Here is a 24,674-nt window from a genome sequence, read left to right as displayed (position 1 = left end):
TTTCAATACAGAAGTATTATTATAGCTAAACGATTAGGAATTTTTATTATTTTAAGCTTTAAAAATATAGTCCACTCAATAAGTATCAGAATTCTTTAATCAAATGTTATTTTCTAATTATGGATTGTAAATTAAACTCTGATGATATCGACTTAAATAATTGTAGGATTTATTGAGATATCAAGGTAGATGCTATTGACCAAATGACGGCACAACCCGTATAAACATACACTAAATTATAATATTTTGATGAAAAATACTATCAAATACAATAGTTCCAATAATAAAGGCTTTTAAAATATGTCTGTGATACTTAAAAATTAATTAATTTTCCTTGCATTATGTTTATTCAAACAGATTAATGTTATATAAATCCGCCCAAATGTAAAAATCTTTGAATTACTTCCATGTAATGAGTACATTTTTAAATGAATATTTTTTTGTTACTACTTATTTTTCCTTGCATTTATCTTAACTAAGTGAGGTCAGCCACCATTATCCTACACTTCCATTTGACATAATATCTCACATCATATACATATCAGTCGTCCTCATATCGCATGGAATAACATTCCTCCATCTCTTATTTGGTCTTCCTCAACTTCTTCTTCCTTTAACATTCATTTCTATAATTGTTTTTATAGTTTTAAATGATCAAACCATCCAAGTCTATTTTGTCTCATCTTATCCACGATTGACGCTACTCCTACACTCCCTCTTACATGTTCGCTCCTTATCTTATCTTCTCTGATAAAATAAAATAGTAACTAAATATTCTTGTAAAAAACCGAATACTAAGCTAATTATAACTGAATGGATATTTTATAAGATTAATTATTTTGTTTTTTGAGTACTCTTTCAAAGTGGATTTTTTTAAGAGTAGAGTGAATTTTAAAAGTAAAGATGAGTTCTTTTATGATTTTTTTAAAATTAATACTGTTCTTTAAAAGTTTTCAACTGGCATGTCATAGCAGTCATTTGATAAAAGTAGCCAATATATTGGCTACTTTGTGTATCAGATTTCAAAAAAACAAAATACTTAATAAGAGCGACATACCTAAAGTATTTATAATATAATTAGGTTCGAATTCATCTACCTTTCAAAAAGTTTTATGTAAAAAAAGTTAAAAAAATTTCGAAATTTACCGTTTTTAAAATTAAAAATTTTTTGGGGATTATCAATTTGTGGGGATTCTTTTTTTAATTTTTGAGATAATGTCTTAAACTTGTTACGATTTGCGATCTTTTGACGTATCGTTTAACAAATTAGATCCATTTGGAACTGAGAACTTGTAGTAACAGAGAAAATAAAACACATCGTAGTAAAATTAATTCCATCTTGCTTCGATTTAATGTCGTAATATTTAAAATATTTATTGGTTTTTATTTTTAATGTTTTTAATCAATCAATAAGAATTTATCATTACTTATGGCTTCTCATGTAATAATCAAAATATTTCAACGTCTTAATTAAATAATTGATTGGAGCTGGAATTTTATTTTATGTTAAAAAAACAAAAATCTAAAAAATTTCTTTTGTAAATGAAATGCTTATAAAGTTATATTATTAGATTTTGTGTGAAGGTACTCTTTACTAATACAGTACACTGAATTATGTTTCAGACCAGAGTAACACGTTAATTTTCGCAATCTTATACAGTATAATAGTATTTAAGCGTAATTAAAAAAGTTAATGGAATAAAAGTAAGCGCAGTACAACTTTTAAAGAAAACGTCTGCAAAAAAAAAAAGATAAAAGTTGTTTTATAACGTCTCTTTTGTTTGTTTACATAATTTAATTGAAAATCCAAGTCTTCCGCGAAATAAAAATAAATTCAAATCTCGGCGTCTGTGGGACATGTAGTTACGGGTAGGCATTATTTCATACTCATTTTGTTGCCACTTGCACCACCACCACCGGTTGTGCTAGGGACGTCATCGCTATAATCACTCGTGTCCCTGTTTCGCTATACTGATTGCGCCACACATTGGAAACGAAAAAGTGTCCCGTTTACTGTGTATATTATCATGTTCTATTCTCGCCACCATTGCTGGTTCTCGCCACGTGGTTCTACAGTGCACCTAACTCATAGCCGTTTAACTGATCGGTCGCTCTTGTGATTCGCTGTGGCTTGTTGAATTGTCATAACAGTTCTATGCTCTTGTGCATGTCGTGTACAACTGTCTGTTCGATTCGGTGTCGTACAAGATCAATCTCGGACACTACAATTCATTCGGTCATTGTGTGAACTACCAGCCCCATAAAGTCGACAGGTATATGTCATATGTTACTTTTTGATTTGTCTTTGTTTAATTATTTTGTTTTTTAATATATATTGCGCCTTGTGGCATGTAGTTATTAAGTGATCCCCAATTCTATGGTATTTTATATTTATTGTTATTTCAATATATAAGGCGTTGTTTCCCGATTATTTTGATTTTTTCTTTTGTAAATACCATTTTNGTGATCCCCAATTCTATGGTATTTTATATTTATTGTTATTTCAATATATAAGGCGTTGTTTCCCGATTATTTTGATTTTTTCTATTGTAAATACCATTTTCAATTTCATTTACAGTCCACTCTCCTACTAATTTCTCGTACAAAGATAAAAGAACGAACGTTAACCGATTGGTTAACAATTATCACAATTATCACCGGGCGTTGCGTTTAAACAACGTCTGTTAACGTGCTTTTATACTCTTCATTAGCTATACTAATTTTAAACATAAATTGTATTTTTAATTATAATTTTTTATATGCGGAAAGAATGTTGTGACTTATTATGCTATGGATCATGGGAAAAACCAAAATAAAACTACTTAAAAAAACTTCAATTAAGCTTTAAGCCAAAATTTTATTTTCCTTTAATCATTGAACAAAATAAAAATCACTCTGGTCATAGAATTAGAAAAATATTAAGACTAAAATTAAGTATTAAGACAAAAGATAAAATTCCGAATAATTTATGCACTATTTTTATTATTATCCTTGTTATTCGACTGTAATTACAATAATAATTGCACGTAAAAAAATTATTTATTTTTCATTTAGAGAGGTAGCAAAAAATTTTCGTATGAATTGCCTTCCAGGATAAAACCTTCATTGCTCAATCAAATTATATTTCAAGGCCGTCGGAGATCCTGGCGTTTTGGTAGTTCCCATTACTATTTCAGAGTGGCAATATAATGTTATATAGCTATTTTTAAATACTGTTCATTAAAATAATATTAATTCATAATGAATAAAAAACCATTTTTTTATTTTTGCTCATTAACTTTTTTTGTAATAATTTTATGAAAATACGATAAAAAAATTTGTTTTTTGGTTATAACCAATATTTAAAGTTGCTTAGACGAAAATTTTGAATTTGTATTCAGAATTATTTGGGTTTTCTTGGTGTTTCAAAAACTTCACTGGGGTTCCTAGTGTTGACACTGGGAACCCCATTTATACCACCGCGTCATTTAAATCATTAACATTTTAAATAGTGTGTTTTCTAGAATTTTAACTTCGCTTCAGCACACCAGTGCACCTATTTTGTCTACTTAAAACGCCTTATATAAATCCAGGCTACTTAATTTTAAAATTTATCACTTATTTTTTTATGGCTGAAATTAAAACGCTATTAAAGAATTAAATAATATTATAAAAATTGATAAATGTTTTAACCATTGATGTGATGTCAAGAAAATATTAATTGTAAAATGGCGATTTTTGTTATAAGGGGTGTGATTCCTCCACGTCCTCCCAAAACTAAAATTCTGATTAACATATATTGATTTAGATTAAGAAAAACAAAAATGAATAACTGTTTATAATTAATGTAGTTGGGATGATTGGAATAAACCTAATAAATGCATAAAGTCCCGAACCCTAGTTATAATTTATATTTTAATTGTAGAATAAAACATTATATGCTTAGATCTGGATATGAAAACAGAGTAGGCTCAGGCCTACCCACTGAACATGCCACTATATTTTGGTAGATTAGATAAATATTGCACTCAACCCATAAATTAATTAAAATTATGAACTCCCCTTCACTGAAAAATATTATGTATCTCAAAACTAAAGTACTTAAAAAGTTGTCGGCATAACTTTCACATTGATAATCAAGATTTCATAAGGAAAAAGCTACTAATACACTTGTATTGTGTATCCCGCATTTAAAAAAATTTTACAAGTAAAGTATTTTTTTAAATAAAAAAAAGGGCTTCACAAAGATGCGGGGCTTAATGCAATGTTTTTGTGACAATATTTAGCGTTTTAGGGCCCACTTCACTGGAAGTATAAATCCCATTTATGTTGTACTTCTATATATATATATATATATATATATATATTAATTAGTATACTTGTGGAATTTCTTAAAATTAATTGTATATTTATAAAAAAATGATAAGCGCGCGTCTACGGGTTGGAAAATATTGTTCTCTACGAGTGGTAAGCGGGGTGGGGCGAATGCGTTACAACAGTATAGTCTCAAGGTCATACACGACGGGATACGCGACAAAATAACACGTGCCGCGTGAAGTTACAAACTTACAAACGACAAAAAACAAAAACAACAAACAACAAACATACACGTGAAACTAATATAAGCGTGTTAATAAAAAAAACATTTAGTTGTATTGATTAAGATTCATGATCGTTTCAATAAAAAGTACTTTATGGTAATTGAAAAAAAAAATATATATATATATTTAGCATTGTGTATTAAAAATATTTTAACAGCCAAAAATTAAAAGTAGACAATTAGCAAAACAGAAATGATATGAAATTAAGTTAATGCTTTTTTATTTTGTACTAACTATTGTCCTTTGTATTATGGATTTCCACATAACTGATTAACATTTAACGTTATTGTACATTGTGTTATAAATATGATACATTTGCACACTAAATATGGATTTATAATAATAATAATAATTAAAATTTTTAACAAATCAGATTTAAATAATTATACTCAATCAAAATTATTTGTAGCTTTTGAGTGAATTGATAAAATAAATATTAATGGTCGCTTACAAGATAATAATTCGATTTACCTATATTTTTTACATTGGGTATTTTGCATGAAAATAAATATCTCAATACTATAGTACGTCGTAAAATACTATAAAATAATAAATTCCAAAAATATTTGGTTATACTGATTGTGAGATGTCTAACGTATAACACTCTTAAAACTTTAATATAGAAAAAAATCTTATGGTTCAAGACTCTAGTTGGCGTTTTTGTCTTAACTATTATACACATCTGTATATAAAGCCTGTATAGTATATAACGCAATAAAATTCTTATTCTTAAAACTAAATTATTTTTGCTTAAAATTGGTAATCAGATTATTGAATGAAATAATTGTTAGTAATAGTTATTAAGGGTTTTACGGGGCATCATTTAAAAATCTACACCCAAGTGGAATAGTCGTTAATCCAAAATGTCTGTTACTATAGAATACTATTGCATCTAGTGGAATTCGAAATATTATGCCATAAAATTAACAAATGACCTTTTTTTTTTCTAAAGTGTTTTTCGGGTACTATTATTAAGTATGTGTTGGAAATATGTGCTTCTTACACACACACAAATGTATATAAAGAGTGATTTTTTTTATCATAACCCACTCAATTACTTACAGAATAAATATAATTTAACACATTTTTTTTTTGGTTATTTTTAGTTACACATTATTCTTGAATTATTAACTATGTAATACTTTTGCCTTGTAAAGGTGTCAACTATGTTTTTTTATATGGGAACACATATTTTGAGTTTAATGTTTGAGTTTTTAATTAAATAGTAATTGGCATTTCAATTTTTAATTTAATAGTAAATGACATTTGAATTTTTAATATAACTTTATTCGTTTATTAGATATAAACATTTATAGTTTCAAATTTTTGAGTTAATATACATGTATAATACACAAGGGATTACAAATACAGGTAGCTTATGACATTGCTGCCACAGTCACGGATTGTTTATTATCAATTATGATTATCAGTAAATGAATTTTTTATATTATCAGTTAGTGTATTTATAAACTGTCAACAATGTTACTTACTAGCATTGATAATAACAAAGCTGTGCACCTGCGAATATTGATATCATAAAAAATCAATTAGCTACCTGTATTTGTAATACCTTGTGTATTATATATGTATATTAACTCAAAATTTTGAAACTTTAAATGTTTATATCTAATAAACGAATAAAGTTATATTAAAAATTCAAATGCCATTTACTATTAAATTAAAAACTCAAACATTAAATTCAAAATATGTGTTCCCATTTAAAAATACAAAGTTGACACCCTTATAAGGCATAAGGGATGAACTTAAAAAGTATTAAATAGTTAATAATTCATTAATAATGTGTAACTAAAGATAACCAAAAAAAATATTTAAATTATATTTATTTTATAAGTAATTGAGTTGGTTATGATAAAAAAATCATTCCGTATAGATGGTAGACTTACATATAAATGCATTGCGTTACCACTACCGTAGTTACCACGGTTACTCGCGTTGTTAACGGCTATGTGTAAGTTCTGAGAGCTGTGTGAGTCGCGCAAGTCCCAAAAGAGCGCAGTGCCGTTACAACCACCGACGGATGTGAGCGATTGTTGCTAAAAGCATCGATAAAACGCGCGAGCACGTTTGTTTTTTTTTTTATATTATTTTTTGTTGATAATTTTAAACGCTTAAGAATTTGCCGTTTATAATATAACCGTTTTAAAAATTATTAATGATTTACGGTATAATTATATCTGTTTCAATTTTAATATAAACAATTAAAATAAATAATTAATTAATAATTTTTTTCTATTCGGCCGTGTGTGAGAATGTGTGAATAAATTATTTTGGAGTATATTTTTTGCAGATTTCTGCAACTAAAGATAAGAAAGAGACGGCGTGGCGACAGCGATGAGGAAATTCAAGGTATGTGTTATATTTTAATTTAAATTAGCCACATTTATTTGGTGTCAAAAAGTAACTTTTGAATTCGTGACTTGAAAATTATCGTAAAACAGCCGGTCAGTAAAACTTTTTATTAAGTACCCATGGGAGTGTAGGACGCTACTCGGGCGTTCACCTTGTGTGACCATATAATTACCATTTTATCTGTGAACAAAAAGCCTACTGTGGTAACGAGGTAGCTGTTTGTCAATTATTTGATGGAGGGCGTGTGCACATGATTTAAAAAATTACGTCACATCGGGTTGAAATTCCGACAAAAAAAAATTCTTGTGATCAAGTTTTTTAATATTCATGCAACATACAACTAGTAGCGTAAAAGAGTCTAACTTGATGATAAAGATTTACAAGACAGATCACCGGTATCAAAATAATGTGCTGCGTGTACAAGTAAAACCAAGTAACAGGTACCTGTTACTTACTTTATTGAATTATAAAAACTGCAATATTTCTATTGTTTCGAGGGTAGAAAACTGCTTCTCTTGCATCTTTTTGTTTGTGATAAAGACAAAAAAACTAATTCATTGTAATGTATAAAAAATGATAACCACATTATTAAAGTTCTTTAAAAATAATTAATATTTTTACACAAAAATTGAAGTAAAAAAAGTTTAGTATTACGTTACTTAACATTTATATTTGTTTTACATCTAATGGAAATTATTAAAATCTTATATATTATTTCAAAATATAATCTAATAAAATGTTATGAAATTCTTCGAAACTACCAAGGAAAACTTTTTACACTTTACCAACTATTCTGTTGAGTACTTATAGTGTTGAGAAGAAATTTATTCCAAAAAGAATAGATTCCAGAAGCGAGTTCTTTCTGAAACGAACGAATTCTTGTTTTTGAGAAACGTCAACTAAAATTACAGTTCCTTTAAATAAAAAAAAACATATTATAATGTTGTTTTTTTTTATACAAAGGTATAATTAACAAAAGTGTATTTTTAATTGATTCACGTTGATTATTAACAATATTTATTGCATTAGTCTTAGACGGTCATATTTATATAGCGGCATCTTTGTATTTGATAACACAATAAAATATTGATACATAATTTGAATAATAATACAACTTCCAAAATGAAGCTGCACAAATGACTGTTCGGCGATGTTATTTTTCTCTTAAATTCTTATCAAGCGTTGTTTAAGTGAATTGATCAAGTTGAGAGTTTTTTAGAAAAAAAATACACTAGAATTATAAATTGTTTAATATATTTCTCTAAGAATAACATTAATGATTATGATACCTTCAATGATATTAAAAAATTATTAGACATAGAATGTAATATCTAGAAATCATAGAATGATTAAAATTTACCCTATACTCTTATTCATAATAATTATAATTATTATAAAATAATAATAATAATATAAATAATGATTTCATATTTTAATAGAGCTGTATCAGGAACGAATTTTTATATTGGAAATTAACTAAAAACGGAGTGAAGTTCGTTTAAAAAAAAAATTTTTCCAGCACTGAGTAACTAATAGTACGTTTCACGTTGTTAAAGTAGATTTTTTAACGTTAACTTCAAATAAATTGATTTTGACTATTTAAAATCCTTGCAGATTCAAATAAATTATGTGCTTACATTTTTATAAATATACTTTGAAAAGAAAAAAGAATATTCTAGCAAAAAGTTTTGTTTTTATAACATAATATTACAAACAATAGCTAAATTTAACAAAAGTAGTCTTATCAATAAAATACTTGAAAAATAAAACGTATTGTCAGAAATAGTGTGTAGAAACAAACAGAATTTTTCACTTTTGACCTTATCAAGCTGCTACCGCTGCAACAGTTGTAAAAAACAAAAATCAAACTTTGGAAGTTTTCAAAACTTCACAGTGACAAATTATACTAACTTATTTTGTCTGTCTCAGATGAACAGAATTTTTTTTATATCGTTGTTATTGTTCACAAATAATTCTTTTAATTGAATCACCCCTTGGAAAATTATGATTTTCTTACTTAATTTCCTATATATTTTATATTCTATTCATTTACGTTACATTTAAATTATTTTTAAAATATGAAAATATATTATACAGAATATCTCAACAGGTATTAACGTCTTTAAAAAAAATTTGATCCAGGGAATATTTTATATTACATTTTTTTTATAATTTTTACAGTATTAGAAACGCTAAAAGCACATTTTTTGTTTGTAATTAATAAGAATTATTTTTAGTTTTTAATCTATTTAAAATTTCATAATAGCTATTATTTAACTTATTTAGTTACTAGTATTTTAATTGAAATATATACCCACGTACGTATTGCGAGTATAGCTCGTACTGCTGTATATTTATATTGCATACTCCACCTGCTAATTAGTCACTATATAGGGCTACTTTGAAATTTAAAAAAAATATAATTATTTTTCTTATTAGAGACAAATAGTAAAAAATATGCTTTTAACGCAGACAAAAACAGTAAAAATTATTTAAAAAAAAAGTAACGCAAAATATTCGCTGGATCAAAAGTTATTAAACATGTCAAATCTTGGTGAGACATTCTATATAACACTTGAGATAAATAAAGCTTTGCTATTATATTTTTAAATATTCAAATTTTAATAAACGGCATTCGTGAAAACTTTATACCATTCAATAAATAAGTACTAGACAGCAAAATAATAGCTTGGATATTAATTTTTGGCGGTTGTTATTATTCACTTGTATAGTATAAAATCTATACGAAGTCGAGGAGGTATTATTTTTAGATAGTGTGTTTTTTTATCATTTTTATTTACTGTTATTATTATGATTCGAATTATTACAAACGAATGATAATATTAAATATTCCATCACTGATAGATTTAAATAAAATTAAAAAAAACTTGTTTACGTCGTGAAAATGGCTGCCGTATTGAAAAATATGCTATTTTCGTGTTAAAATTCTCGATTATATATTTTTAACTTTATATTTGTATAACTTTTTGAAAAATTTATGGATCAATTCCATTTTTTTATATTTTAATACTTTTTATACACACATTTCATCCGACATACTTTTTTTCAAATCGGATTTATTCTATATGTACAGATGAGGGGGGTGAGTAGAAACTAGAACTTTTACAAATTAATTTTTGAAAATATTCCGGAAATATTGACACATATGTATCTTAAATTAAAGCTTATGTAACATACTTTTTTTTTACTAAACTATAAGTGAACAATAATGAAGATTACATTTTAGTGTATAAGATTTTCGTTGAACACTTACAAATAACGGTACTTTTCATTGGTAAATCAATTAAAATCCACTGTCATGTTTGACAACTGTAATGGTGAAAACCCACACGAGTTAATTCGACCGCGTGTGTTGCGTTGGTCACAAACGTTCGTTTGCACTGGCACATGTCCAAAACATTACGGACAGGTATATTCGCTAGACAGCAAGCCGACAAGTGTCGAAATGATTTGGAAATGTGTCAACCAGACAGTTTGTCGGTGCAACTCAATCGATAGGTTTCGTCCAAATGAACTTTTACAGACTCTCAGTGGAACGCATGCGGTTTTAGTCAACGGACGAATTTCCATTAAAGTTAATTACCATCGGCATCCGCAAGTGTACAAGTGCCACGCACTGAGAACTATTTTGGATGGGACCCAAGACGGTTCAGGTATTTGTCAGCGTGGTGGTTTTGAATTACTACGAACAGTCTCATTGCGACAAAGACAACACATGCCAGTCGTAATCATTTATATTTTTGTATCTGATCGTTTCTCAATACGGTAACAAGTTTAAACTCGATTAGAGTGTATAGTTTCGTGGACGTTCGAATAAAACAGCTAAAATTTCTAAATGTGTTTGTGTCGAGTTACGATTTTGCGGTCCAACGAACTGAAAATGTGAACACTTTGAGTTTCTCATGAGCGTCTGAGAGTTTTAGGTGTTCCGTGTAGAAATCGCAGTGGTCCTCGTCGAGAAAAAAATACATTTCTTTGCGCCTTTATTTCTACTTGTCTCTGGAAATATTTGCCAAATATTCATACTCTTATTATGTTACTCTAACGACCACTGCAAGTACCGCGTTTTTATTAATAAATCATTACGCGTCCCGTAAACTCACTGATGCTCTCTTGCAATATTTTACATTATATTTTTTATCGCCTCTTGCGTTATTTATAGGCACTATGTTTGTACGTTCCGAGATCATTTTTTGTCAAACAATTTAAACGATGGTAATAGATGTATTTTAAAATAACAGATACCGAATAAATAAATCCAAAAAAAAAAAAAAAATGTATCCATTAATGGTTTTTCATTGTGAATCATTTCTTTCGTTTCGTCTTTATCGGCCATTTTGAAAACGTGCCAATTTTATTCATTCATGCAAGAAAAACGCTACAGGTTTGTATTTGAATTTATCGGAGCCTGTACCGTGAAATGTCTGTACGTATCAAATAAATCTATACCAACTCGTCGTCTTCTAGGCACGTTCGAAATACCTCCGAAAACAAACTATCAATTTTTAAGCCCTTGGTATTGTTAAGAAGAATTGTAAATTTATTTCATGTTAGGTTCTATAGCAGTCGATGTTACAATTTAATTATTTATAAGTAATTTGAAAATTGGACTATTATTATTATCATTGAACAAATGTGTTTGTATGAAAGAGATATTCATATGATGTAATAGCTTTCTACAGACTTTTATTTATCCCCTGAGCATTGAGAACGGAGATAGTATGCTGTCCAATAATTTATCCACTTGTTATTAATTTTATTTGGTAGGAAAAATTGACCATTCCGTGATACTTGAAGTGCTTGAATTTATGGCGTAGCACAACTGAATGAAAAATGAATCAATTATTATCCAACTGACTGACTTCGACGTCTTCAGCACTGTATCTATGAAATCATCCCATGAATTTCTAACTCGTGGAATTTATTATTTTTACACAAACCAAACCTATACATTTTGTGTTTGCACTTTTAAGTTTTATTGGTCTCTAAAACAGTAGCATATATTCGATTAACTGGAGACGTGTTTTATTAAATTTTATTATTGTTTTGTAATGAATTTCTTGCGTTAATCGAGTCTTTAAAAAATTCAACTGAAAAAGGTAAAGCCCATGCAGCCGCATAATATATTATGTGATCCTATCATTATAAAACTACTGTAAACAGTATTAATTATGCATTTTATTTATGAGAAAAAAACATGGAATTTATTTACTTCAAGATAAGAACGTTTTAAAATATTTACCTTTTTTGATTTGTTGAATAAATGGCATAAACGTACTATTGTAAAATTATAGAGAACTGAGTACTATGGGTAATACATATGAAATTTTTTAAAAGTCCAAATTATAACAATACAAAAATTTAATATTCTTTAACTGCTTTATTTCCAAGAAAATGATCGTACGTTCCCTATAAGACTAAAAATGTTTTTAAAATCATTCATAAATATTTCCAAACTATAAAAAGATTATTTTAAAAGTACTTTAATAGAATGAAAGTGACCACTTTTAAATTAAATATGAAATGGTTTAAAAATTATATATAACAGGTTTTTAAAATTTGTTATATATAATCTTTAAAGTATACTTAGAAATATTTTTGAGCTGTTTTTTTTACAAAAATAAAATAAAAATTATATTTATTTATTAACAAATAAATTATTATAATAAATAATAATATAATATAAATAAATAATAATACAAATAAAATGAATAAAATGTATTCATATTTTATTATAACAAAAAGTCACGACTGCTGACATGATTGTCTCCATTTTATAAAAATGTGTTATAATATAAAATATTATATTACTTCAATAATTATAAACATAAATAATTATGATTTAATAAAAAAAAAAATTTTAAAAATGCAAACAATTTAAAATATTCTATAGAACTGGATCTGATTCCTCTTTTGCATCATAAAGAATTTTCTAAAGTATAATAAGTTATGTTCATTAAGTTTTGGTTTAAATCCATGTACAGGGTGTTGGTTAAAATATATCACTAGTAGTAAGATGATATTCAGTAGAATAAAAAAATAGCAAAATCAAAATTAGCGGAATGATCGAAATTACACAAATAAGAAAAGTAAAGGCAAAAGTATTCGTGTTGTGTGTTTATTATTTTAATAGCGGGACGATAAGGTTTTAATATTTTTTCTTAATGCACAACATTTTAAAATGTATTAGCATTTGAAATATGAGTGGATTTAGTTTATAATAACATTAAATAAAAAAAACATTCAGTTCATAAGATTAGTTTAATTAAATTTTTATAACAAAAAACTTAAAATAACAGTAGGTGTTTTTGTAATTGAAAAAGTGTAAATTTAAATTACATTTTTAAGTGACGCATATTAAAAATGTTTTACGCTGCGGGTTATTTTTTGAAAAATAGCCGATTGAAAATTGCTTCTATTTAACATAATAAGTTGTCATTTATTACTTCATAACTTTATATGTTAAGTAATTAAAATGAACTTTAGAGTTTCAAAAAAGTCAATTTTATTTTTAATTGTACCACAGAATTCAGTATTTATGTTTAACACCAATTTATTTTAATTGAAACAAAAATACATTTACTTATTATAAATTTGAAAATATTCAGCTTATTTAATCTATGTTTGCTTTTCCATGAGTACTTCACGGCTAACTCATTAGAAAATAGTACCTCAATATATTGGTTGGGTTCTTAATTCAATTTTTCTGTCTGGAACAAATATAATGTATGATAACTATGTCAAAAAACATTAAATGAAAAATGAATAATTTTTTTTTAATAATTAATTTAAAAGTTATAAATATAACTTAGCTACCACTAAGAATATCATTTATAGGATTATAAAAGTGGAATATAAAGGTACACCCGTATTTATAAAAGAAACGTTATTTCTAGAATTTAATTTGGGAAAATTTTACATTTAAAAAAAAATTAAATATTTAGTTTCACAGTAAATATTAATACTTTAGAAAATAGGATTCTGTCAAATAGAACTGTTCTAAATTATCCATTATGAACTAAATAAAATAAAAATGTTGTATTTACTTTAAAACAACTATAATAGAAGTCTTTTGCAACGGTAATTCAATTTGTTTTTATTGAGCGATGTAGAACTCTTCATGCACGAAGAGTACCTAGGCAGCGTGCTCGCTATAAAAACTTATTTTCTTTTTCTAATTTAATTTTTGAAATCTACACGCTCTTACTGATGTATTTATGGTAACTGGTGGAGACTACCACTGTTGAAATAAAAATAAAACTATGAAAATTATACAATAGTAATTTAGGTATATTTAACAAACATACATATTATTTTGGAAGTTTTACATTTAAGATATTTTGGTATTTTAAATGTTAGAAGGTATTTATTTGACGATGATAGTTTTAAATCTATTATCTTTATATCCATGTTTATACTTGATGGATATTATTTATTTCAAAATAAATAATAGCTATAAGTAGTGCCCTTTTTTAGTCACTGTTTGTGTGCGTTAAAGGAAGGCAAGTGTATCGACCCCTTACCAAAATGCTAATACTGAATGTAAGCATCATCAGCAAACAAAAATAGACATTTACTGTTAAATTTATTAATATTTATAATTAAAAATTTAATGTATACAATTATACTGAGTTTTAACATCATCGATGTTAACAAAATTTTTTTCATATTTCATACATCATAAAAATAGCATATAAAATTAAATAGTAGAATTTAAATAGATTTAGTGTACGTTAATTTTCTACATCTACTGATTTATACATTAAACAAATTTATTATCAGTTTAAATTATGATTAGCCTGATTATACTCCGAAGGAAAATATTTTAATTGTAAGAAAATATTGAATTATCCTAATGATTATATTATAATTAATACAATTATATACTATATTTTTTGTTTCACAATTTTTTATAAACTATTGGTGTAATAAGAAATCATTATGAAGATGATTAGCTCACTTCATTTATATTAAATGACGATGAGCAATTTTATTTCATTCATCTATTTTATAAAATAAAAGTAAATATATTTCTACATAAGTACCTTTGTTCTCTTGATAATCAATTGCTGTATAATAAACCTATTTGTTTTTTGTAGCATAGGATAGAAACAAAAGGTATTGTTGACAGAATTAGCATTTAAGACCTTCAATGAATAATAAATATAATGTTATATGAGTTTATCAAAAAAAAAAATGGTAGCACAGTAGATCCCTGACCTAGTTGAGACAAGTATAGATGATATCTAACAGTGAATAAAATTACTATCATAAGAAACGCTTTGATGCAAATCTGAAATGTTTAATTTTAAAAAATGTATGAATTATTCCAAGAGCAACATAAATTTATATTTTCTTAATGATATCCAGATTATTACTTCTTTGGTTTATAAGTACGATATACGAAAACTTTAGAAATTAATGATTTTAATTGTTTATATGTAGAATGCAAATTTTTATTGATAATGTAGAACGTTTTTTTTCAATCTTTGAGGGTAATATCTTCAAATAGATACAAATTGTAATCATTTGACGTATTATTGAAAAAATGGGCCAAGTCTAAATCAATTTAAATGAGATAAAACTGAAACAAATTTTGCATTTTTTCTAACCCAAAAAAAATTCATAAGAAGTATCTATTTGTCAAGTGGAGTTCGAACATCGTGGCCCGAAAGTAAAAGACATAATTATTACCCACGCGGCAACCGTATATCAAATTTGTCAGTATATAAAAAGGACATTTTAAGCTAGTTCAAAATTTCAATGTAATTTTTCACGACTTCAGAGAACCATTAAATTAAAAATAACTTTAACTTTATATTCTATGTCAATTCGATTCATTTAATTTTTATGAAAATTTGTATCCTCCCCTTAAAAGGTGTTTTAAAATAAAAATAACGCCGAGTTTTACATTATTTAAAAAGTAATAACGATGTAATATTGAAAAAAAAAAAAAATTTCCACAGAGAGATTTTTGTATTTGATTTATTTTGTGCAAGGGGGAAATGTGTACACATCCTTTTTTTCGTGATTTTGACAAACGAGCAATACTCAAAATATAAGAAATTTTATTTTTTTAAGTTATATAAGTTTAAGTAAAAATAAATATTTTCGAATAAAAATTTAATGGATTAGTCCCCCCTTTTACCTCATTTTTTAATACGTCCAATGTAGTTTGCACTCATTTTTACAAACACTTTAAAATAAGTTTTTGTACAATAATTTATTAAAAATATATTAATTTTTTTTATTTTTACACAAAAATTATAATTTTCCCTTAAAAATTATAAAAAAATTATAGAGTAGTTATTTAAAGGTTATTTCGTCACTTCTATAGAAAACGTATATCAAAGTTATTGGTATGGATTTATTAAAAAAAATTAATAAAGTTAACTTTCTTAATTCGATTATTGTGATCTTTGTTATTTACATATATTTGTTATTATTATTAATAATAGTGATTTTTTTATACAAAAATAACATTTTTTGTTTAATTTTGGGGGCCGTTTATGTATAAAAGATAAAATGTCGAGATATTTTTGTTTTTTTAACTAATAGTATGTAAATAAAGCTTTAACTTAAAATATGTTTGAAACTTGGAGTATTTCGATAACATTTTGAAAAAGTAGCAATTTTGAATCCTTCTAGAGTTAGATTAAGGGTTAAAATTTCAAAAAAAATTTTCTTAATGAAAGGTAAATTCTGAAGGTATGTATAAAAAAATTTTTATTGATTCATTTATTTTTAAAAAAGTGATGATAGTTATAAATAATAAAAGTTTAAAAATCGTGGAAATATACCAAATTAGAAAATTTTCCTTTTTGCAGGTTTCTCCCATTGACGAGGAATGGAGAAAATATTTTCAATTTTTGAGGGTAATATCTTCAGCTAGATATAATTTGTAATATTTTTAAATATTGTTAAAAAAAGTTGATTAAATGAGACTTGAGAAAAATTATCGTCCTCAAAATGATCTATTTTTATGTAAAAATACATTGTTTGTCCTTCGTATTGTTTTCTACTTCATTTTTTTTTATTAGGTGCCTATATATATATACATTTATATAGGTCATATATGGGGTATATTACCCCAATTATTCAAAAATTTCCCCTCTTAAAAAAATTAAATAAGATTTAAGTGTTGTTAGCTATAAATACTTTTAGAGAGGATTCTTGTAAATGATATGCTCTCGAAACATCTTTTGCCGTTTTTGTTGACTAATATAAGATCTTTAAGTAATGTTTGAATGATACTTATATTACATATTTAACATCTCAATCATCACGAGTTCTGACGTACACTTACATTATGTGTGTTATAATTATAACAATAGCAATGCGTATACATAATATTACAGTTTTGTAACGAATGGCTCTGTAGTTTTTTGCATTACCTATAATCTTAATTTATTTCACTTTGTATATTACCAATGTAGTTTGGAGAATCAGCAATCACACAGCTGATCGCTGATTATAACACCTACTTCACGATATGTAATAATGCATGTGTGTATTTAAATATCAGAATATACTACTTAGACAAGTGTACAGTTACAAGTGACTTATGATAAACTTAAATTCAAACTTTAAAACTCAAATTATAATGAACGAAGATCAGAATAACTGAACTTCTTTGAACATAATAGCATCGAATCGTTTTATGATTGTTATTTTAATCATTGTAAGATTTCAATCTATAATGGTATCCTTATGACCGATTTTCACTATGCTGTGTCCCGACTGTACGGGATTTTTATAATAATAAATATTTTTTGACTATATATTTTTTATACCTTTTAAGAAAATCAAATTATTTTATTTAGGGATTATCTAAGATTATTTTCTATTAATTTGTGACGTACAAAAAAAACTATCGAAAGTAATTATCCGAAAGATATTTTATTGATGAAATAATAAAACAGTCATTTCGAGTATAAACGGGCGTGTTCTTCGGTTGGCCAGTAGATGTTAAATTATTATTATGGTCCCTTTCTCTGATAAATATGAATGGTTCAGATCAAAGATGTGGTGTTGTTAATATAATATGTCTCCTCTTCGATCCTTATTTGATCCCTAAAACTCTATTAAAGTTTAAAGTTAAGACTCATTAACAATATTGACAAAATTTAAGGACCGTTGTTAATGAGTTTATATTACAACACCTTTGCTGTCAGATTCTAGGTAGATGTATGTAAGTGAAGATTGGCACGTATAGATACGTGTATTTCGCAATGAATAAGAATTCCTTAGATCTCAAGTTAAAAAATTCTATCCCCCTCCCCAAAAAAATAAAACACTAAGATAAAACTAAACATAATACTTTTTTCAAATACTCATTATGATCTAAACAATATTGCCTATGTCAAGTAATGTTAATATCATCTCATTTTTCAAGTCGGCTATGTTTAAGGTTTGTCATATTTTTAAAAAATGTTTTTATATTTACTATTATCATTATAATTTAAACAACATTAGTGGAACTTTTAAAATATACTTCAAAGTACTGACATACTATTATAATTAAACATAATTAACAATCTATGTGTATGTATAGCAGATATAAATGATGACTATATTTCTATAGTATCAATACTTAAGAATATTTTTTAGAATTATATAAAAAAAAATCATTATGGTAACTCTATATAACTATAGGCGATGTTTAAGATTAGTAAATGTTGGATCATGATGATAACTATAGATGATAAATAATGAATATAGTATTATAATTATTCGGTACCTATATGAACATTCCCACGTGGAGAGATGGAAAATCCTCCTCAACTGGAAGCTTTCAGCCTAGATCATACCATCTTATACTTATGGAACATTATTATAATAATAATGAATAATAAAGACAAAAAAAGTAAATAATTAGGGCGGTGTAGGGCAAGTTATAAATCGTTATCGTCATTAAGCCTACAACCTTGAAATTTGGTAGATACACTCCTTAATACATTAAGAACAAATAGTAAAATAATTATTACTTAATACTAATTAGTTCAAGTATAACTGATAAATTAAATTAAAATAATTAATCAATAAAAACGTGAAAACTTCATCTTGTTCCAAAGCTAGGACATGATGGTTTTTTCAATGGACAATTGGACACTCGATTTTAAATTTCAGTAAATTAGTAAAAAAATTATAACCTATAATGATTTGAGCTTATAATCTAAATTACAGTAAAATCATTACAAAAATTTTGCTTTCAACTTTCATCTATGCAATATTATAATTGTTTAAATTTCAAAATCACAAACATTTTTATTACAAATTTTATGCAATGTAATACTATATTACTATAATATTTATAGTACTATATCTATGTACAATAAAAAATGTTTGTTGGGGTAAGTTGACTCAATTTTTATCTTGCCCTATACTGTTTTTTTTTTATAAATAAAATCCGTCAATACTTTAAACAATTAAAATTAAATTAAAAACTATAATTAAATAACATTTTTCATAACAACAAACTCGAGATAATAAAGTTAAAATAAAATTATTTACTTACTTTTACTGTAGACTAAACCATACGCCGAGTAGAACAAATGTAACGTAGATAATATGAAAAAACATGAAAATAATGCTGTTAATTTTATTAAATTAGACTGATTATCGATAATATTCATACGAGATATTTACAATGGTAAAAAATACATTCATGAGCCATCCCTAATTAGCAAATAGCATTTCTAACGTTTAAAAAGATGATCTTACCCGCTCTACACTACTGATTTCAATTAGAGATGTTAAACATACTTGCTAGAACTAAAATAATTTAATTTTTAAAACTATTATGATGAATTTTATCAATAAACATTCATGATAACCTGACTTAAAAAATAATTAGTTTAATAGCTTAAACTATAAAAATAATATCTCTTTATCATTTTAATTACAGAGAGAGCATAAAAAAAGGTGCTAATTCTTCAATGGATTTTTTCTTACCATTCTAAAATATTAAAATACATTATTATATAGTAAAATTCCCATTATTTAAAAATAATTATTTTTAATTAATTAAGGTGTAGTTAAAAGTTTAATTACTTAATTCTTATATTATTAAATAACTATAAATTAATTATTAAATTAAGTAAAATTACTTTGATACGTTATCGAATTTGTTATTCAAATTAAATGCAGGTTCATTGTAATTATTTTGATCAAAATATTGTATTACACTAGCTCATGGTTTATTGTAATAATAATTCAGTTGAAAGAGAATCCACTCTTAAGCGAAACTAAAATAAAATTGAGGAAGGTTGCTAAATTAATTTTACCACCTTAAAAGTTTTTATTATTAAAATGTGTATAATTTTCTTGATTTTTGTAGGACTATACCTTCAACGTTCATAGTTGCGTCTATGATCCACATAAATCAATATTAAAAAACATATTAGTGGAAGTCTTTTTACTAATAAAAAAGAAAAAAACTGTACAAAATAGTTTTTTTATAATAACAGTAAAACTCACTACTTAGTCAGCATTATTTAACCCTATCTAATTTATGATGAGTATTTAAATCAACAAGTCTTGGTCGATTCATCTTGTCTGATATTACTTGCAATTTTTATTCGTTCAATAACCAAAATTCAAAGGTAGCTGTCAACTCAAGTATGCTCTCACATTTTCCACTCGATTTGTTCTCTTAGCGTCCCTATGTCATAGGGTTTTTAAAAACCAAATTTGTCATTGCGCATATCTGTTGAAGGCCTCGGAGAGTACCGGTGGAATAGTTGATTATAATTAATACAAACACATAAAGCCGACAGTCGGCAACTAAATATTTCACACCAATAATTCTGCCTCAGGGATTGTTTATAATCATACTATAGTTTAATTAATTTGACAACTCTGTTATTTAAAGATACTTAGCGCAGTAAGAATGAGAGTTTATGGTAATTTGAGCTAAATTATGAATTATTGAGCATACTTTTTTTGTGAAAGTTGTCTACTAAGAATATAAAGTATCATTTATATAGTTCAACCTTTTTATTTGGAATAAATTAGTTTAAAATGAACTTAACATAAAAAAAAAATTGGTGATATCTTGAGAAGTATAAGTCAATAATTGTAAATTGTAAATTATTTTTAATTTTTTAAATATTTTTAATTTGTGTATAGATATAACTATCGGTTTAGCAGTAGCAAAACGTTTTTTTATATTTTAAATAGAATAATTTAATCTATATAGATAAGAGTGTCATTGACTTTTTAACAGAAAAACTATATATTTAATTTACTGTAAACAATATTAATCAATATTTAAACCATTAAGAAAAATAAGAGATTTAACTGATTTTGTCCTAGTATGTATTTTTCTTGCTTGAAATTAAAAAGCATAGTATATTATTTTTACTCGAATAATGATGTTTAAAACTATTCGAATAGTTTTTATTAATCATTTAGAAAAGAACTCATATAATTTTTTATTTGAATAGATATTTATCGAAATAATTATTTAATTGAAAATTTACCAAATTCTGGTATTGATGGTCAATACTGTTGGCCGGCCGACTACTAGTGTAATACTGGTATTAAAAAAATTCCAGTGCACATTTCCCCGGGCCCTACGGATATAGCTTTGGTTGTGTAATGGCACTGGACTGGCTGGCAATCAGTACAGTAAAACGTCATCGTTATTTGGGTAATTTGTAGTACTACACTTATAATGATCAGTACTGTCGAAGTACTACGCTTTTGAAAAATTACTAAGGGATGTTAAAAAAGTCTGAGAGTACTTCTGAAACTTATCATTAGTATTTTAATATACCGATGTGTTATTAAAAACTGTAATAGCAATAAATTATTATTATTTGATTGTCTTTAAATGTATCATTATTTACTTATCACATTATTTACTGAAAACTTTATATAAAACTAATTTTCTCCTAAATAAAATAGATAATCTCGCGTTGAATAAGTATTTACTTAATTTAAATGAAGCTTGTTTGAAGAGGGATTATTATTGGTAATAAATCGAACGCTCACTTATGAAAAATCTATTTAATTTTCGCTATAGTAGTTAATATTGTACGTTTAGAAATTGATTGTTTACTTGATTCGATGTTATTATATTTGTATTGATAATAATCGCATGGACTCCACAAAAGGCCTAAAGTTTTTATTGCGATGCCGTCAATATTCATAACATAATGCGGGTCATTACTTATGTTCGTTATAGTTGACAGCAATGACGGTTCATTTGCTATCCATTTCCGTAATGTAAACCCTGAGCTATCGATATTTTTTATCTTATGATCTTGCAGTGTTATGGCTTCTTCAATAGTGTTTTCGCCGCCCAAATAATCGTAACATAAAAATTTGTCGAAATTGCTAGCTGACGGATACCTAGTGCAATTTTCCTGTGTCAATTTTTCGAGACACGCCGTAGCTATTTATGGAGCACTTGTGGTTCCGTATGTATTTTTTGACAGACAATATTCTTTTAATTCTTCATGTTGTCGAGATCGCAAAAATATTTTTTGCAAAACTCTATCCTTTTTTGCTACCCATAGTTGCCTATACATTTTAGCTATATCTGCTGACAGCATGTATTTATATCCCCGAAAGCGGGCCAAAATACATATGAGTTCATTTTGAACTATCGGCTCTTTCATAAGCATTTGATTTAGACTAGTTCCCGAAGTAGACTGTGCAGATGCGTCTTATACAACGTGGGTTTGTGTTGTTGCACTATGATTGCATATAACAGCATGGTGTGGCATATAGTATGACATCTCGTTTGTTGATACCAGCTGTGTTAATTGTTTCGGTCGGTAAAAATGAAGTTATTTTTGGTAAAGTTAAAATATCGAGTTGGTTATTGTATTTAGTATTTCGTGACTGAATTAATGTTGTTATAGAGTAAAATGATTTACTTTTAGAATTATCAACACCAGATATACTAATATTTACTCTTTTTCATGGAGATTTTAAACTTTGTGCTAAATCAGTAGTTATAAAGTTAGTTTGATAGCCTGAATCAAGCAGTGCTCTTACAATGAATGTTTCATTTAAATGGCTTTTAATTTTTATCACTGCCGTTGACAACAAAAATTGTTTTTGTTCTGCACAAGTCACATGTGTGCTTCTCCATATTTCCTGCAGCCTGAAAATTTACATAAATGGTTTTCTGAATGATAAGCCGAACATACATTACAAATGTTCAATTGAATAACCTTTTGATGACGCTCTTTTATTGTTAAGTCTGAGCATTTTTTCCAGAGATATATAGCGTGAATTGTTTTATTGCATAAGCAACATTTTAATTTTTTTGAAGTTGCATGCAATACGGTCCTTTTTTGATAATCAAATCGTTTCTTTTCTTTTTTTTGATTGTCACCGCATTCGTTTTACCTTTTTGCACCTTCAACTGCTTCTAATAGTTGACAGTGATTATTTACATATTCAATTAAATCTTTGACTTCTGAAACTTCAGTTTTTGGTGCTTGCTTTTCCCAAGCTTGCAATGTATTTGTGTCTAGTTTTGTTGATATGACGTGAATCATAAGAGGACTCCATAAATTTGCATCGTGACCTAAATTTTCTAGGGCTTTCATGTTGCCGATTAAATCGTCAGTGAAAATTTTCAAATTGTTCGCTGATTCCTCGATAATTGGCGTTTGTATGTTGTTGCACCAAAATCCGTTTATTATTAAACCTGTTGTGTCAAACTATCCCATGCTATCTTATAATTTTTTGCTGATGTTTCAAAGCATTGTATTACCTTTAATGCATCGCCCTATAAAGCTGCTTTTAGATAAAAAAAACCTTTGTACATCAGTTAACGCTTCGTACTCGTTAATTAACGCATTTAAGATATCATTGAATGTTGACCACTCTTTATAGCTGCCGCTAAATGTAGGTGCACTTAATGGAGCTAATTTTACAATTGATGGCTGATTAGATATACAACTGTTTGTTAGCGTTGACGTCATTATGGGTGGCTGTGATGTGTTTCGAATATTTACAAAAATTATCTCTTCCATTTCTGCTTGATCACTGGCCAATATTCGTTCATACTCTGATACTGCCCTAAAGTACATTTCTTCAAACTGAAATCTGTATAGATCTTCTAGACTTTCTGGATCTCTGAATTCTTCAATTTCAGCTTGAATTTTTTGAAATTCTGTTCAAACTTCTTCAATTTTTTGTCGGCGGACTTTAAGTGAAGTCCTATTCCCACCTTTCGGTACTGCTGCAGACACAAAAGTAACAAACCTTGTCAGTTGACATTTGATTGTACCATACAATGCTGCATTATACACAACTGGTTGCTCGGCCATTGTGTTGTTTATGGCCAAAGAAAACCCAATATTATTTTTAGCTTAATTTAAACAAGTAAAACGCACTACAAAAGCTTTACGCACATACGCACTTTTCGTACTCGAAATTTTATTTTTTAATTATTAATAGTATTGCGGATCGAAGGACCAGAAATGTACTGAAGCGGGATTATTATTGGTAATAAATCGAACGCTCACTTATGAATAATTTATTTGACATTTTTAATTTTGAGATCAATGTAATAAACATTAAATTTAAACAAGAATAAATAATTTTTACATAATATTTGTTTCTATTTTTATGTATAATTAAAACTTAAATAAAAATATTTAAACACAATTATGACTATGAGCGCATCGCTGATGGTTCAGCGGTTGAACGTACACTGATTAAACCTATGTTACAATA

General features: G+C 26.7%; 1 protein-coding gene and 1 long non-coding RNA gene across 6 annotated transcripts in view; one reads left to right on the top strand and one right to left on the bottom strand.

Annotated features, from left to right (window-relative positions):
• Positions 1-6,587: 6,587 nt before the first annotated feature.
• The window catches only part of LOC126907739 (potassium voltage-gated channel protein Shaw), a 96,188-nt gene continuing 78,101 nt past the window's right edge, over positions 6,588-24,674 (top strand). For 3 of the 4 annotated variants that reach the window (XM_050689307.1, XM_050689308.1, XM_050689305.1), the window contains exon 1: positions 6,588-6,947. The gene's annotated coding sequence lies outside the window, so the exon portion shown is untranslated. Of the gene's footprint in view, positions 6,948-16,798; positions 16,847-24,674 lie in introns of all 4 variants that reach the window. The other variant, XM_050689306.1, reaches the window with a different exon arrangement.
• LOC126907765 (uncharacterized) lies at positions 12,726-19,724 on the bottom strand. 2 transcript variants are annotated; one of them, XR_007704610.1, is made up of 4 exons: positions 19,489-19,724; positions 14,018-14,211; positions 13,555-13,681; positions 12,726-12,903 (listed from the first exon to the last, which is right to left on the bottom strand). It is a non-coding gene; the product is annotated as an uncharacterized LOC126907765 (long non-coding RNA). The 2 variants fall into 2 exon arrangements; XR_007704609.1 differs by having other exon boundaries at positions 12,726-13,681.

The sequence above is a fragment of the Daktulosphaira vitifoliae genome, unplaced genomic scaffold, assembly GCF_025091365.1.
Source record: "Daktulosphaira vitifoliae isolate Bord-2020 unplaced genomic scaffold, ASM2509136v1 Scaffold_5, whole genome shotgun sequence".
Classification (NCBI taxonomy): domain Eukaryota; kingdom Metazoa; phylum Arthropoda; class Insecta; order Hemiptera; family Phylloxeridae; genus Daktulosphaira; species Daktulosphaira vitifoliae.
Note: the sequence above shows the minus strand (reverse complement) of the source record. Positions and strands in the feature narration are given on the sequence as shown.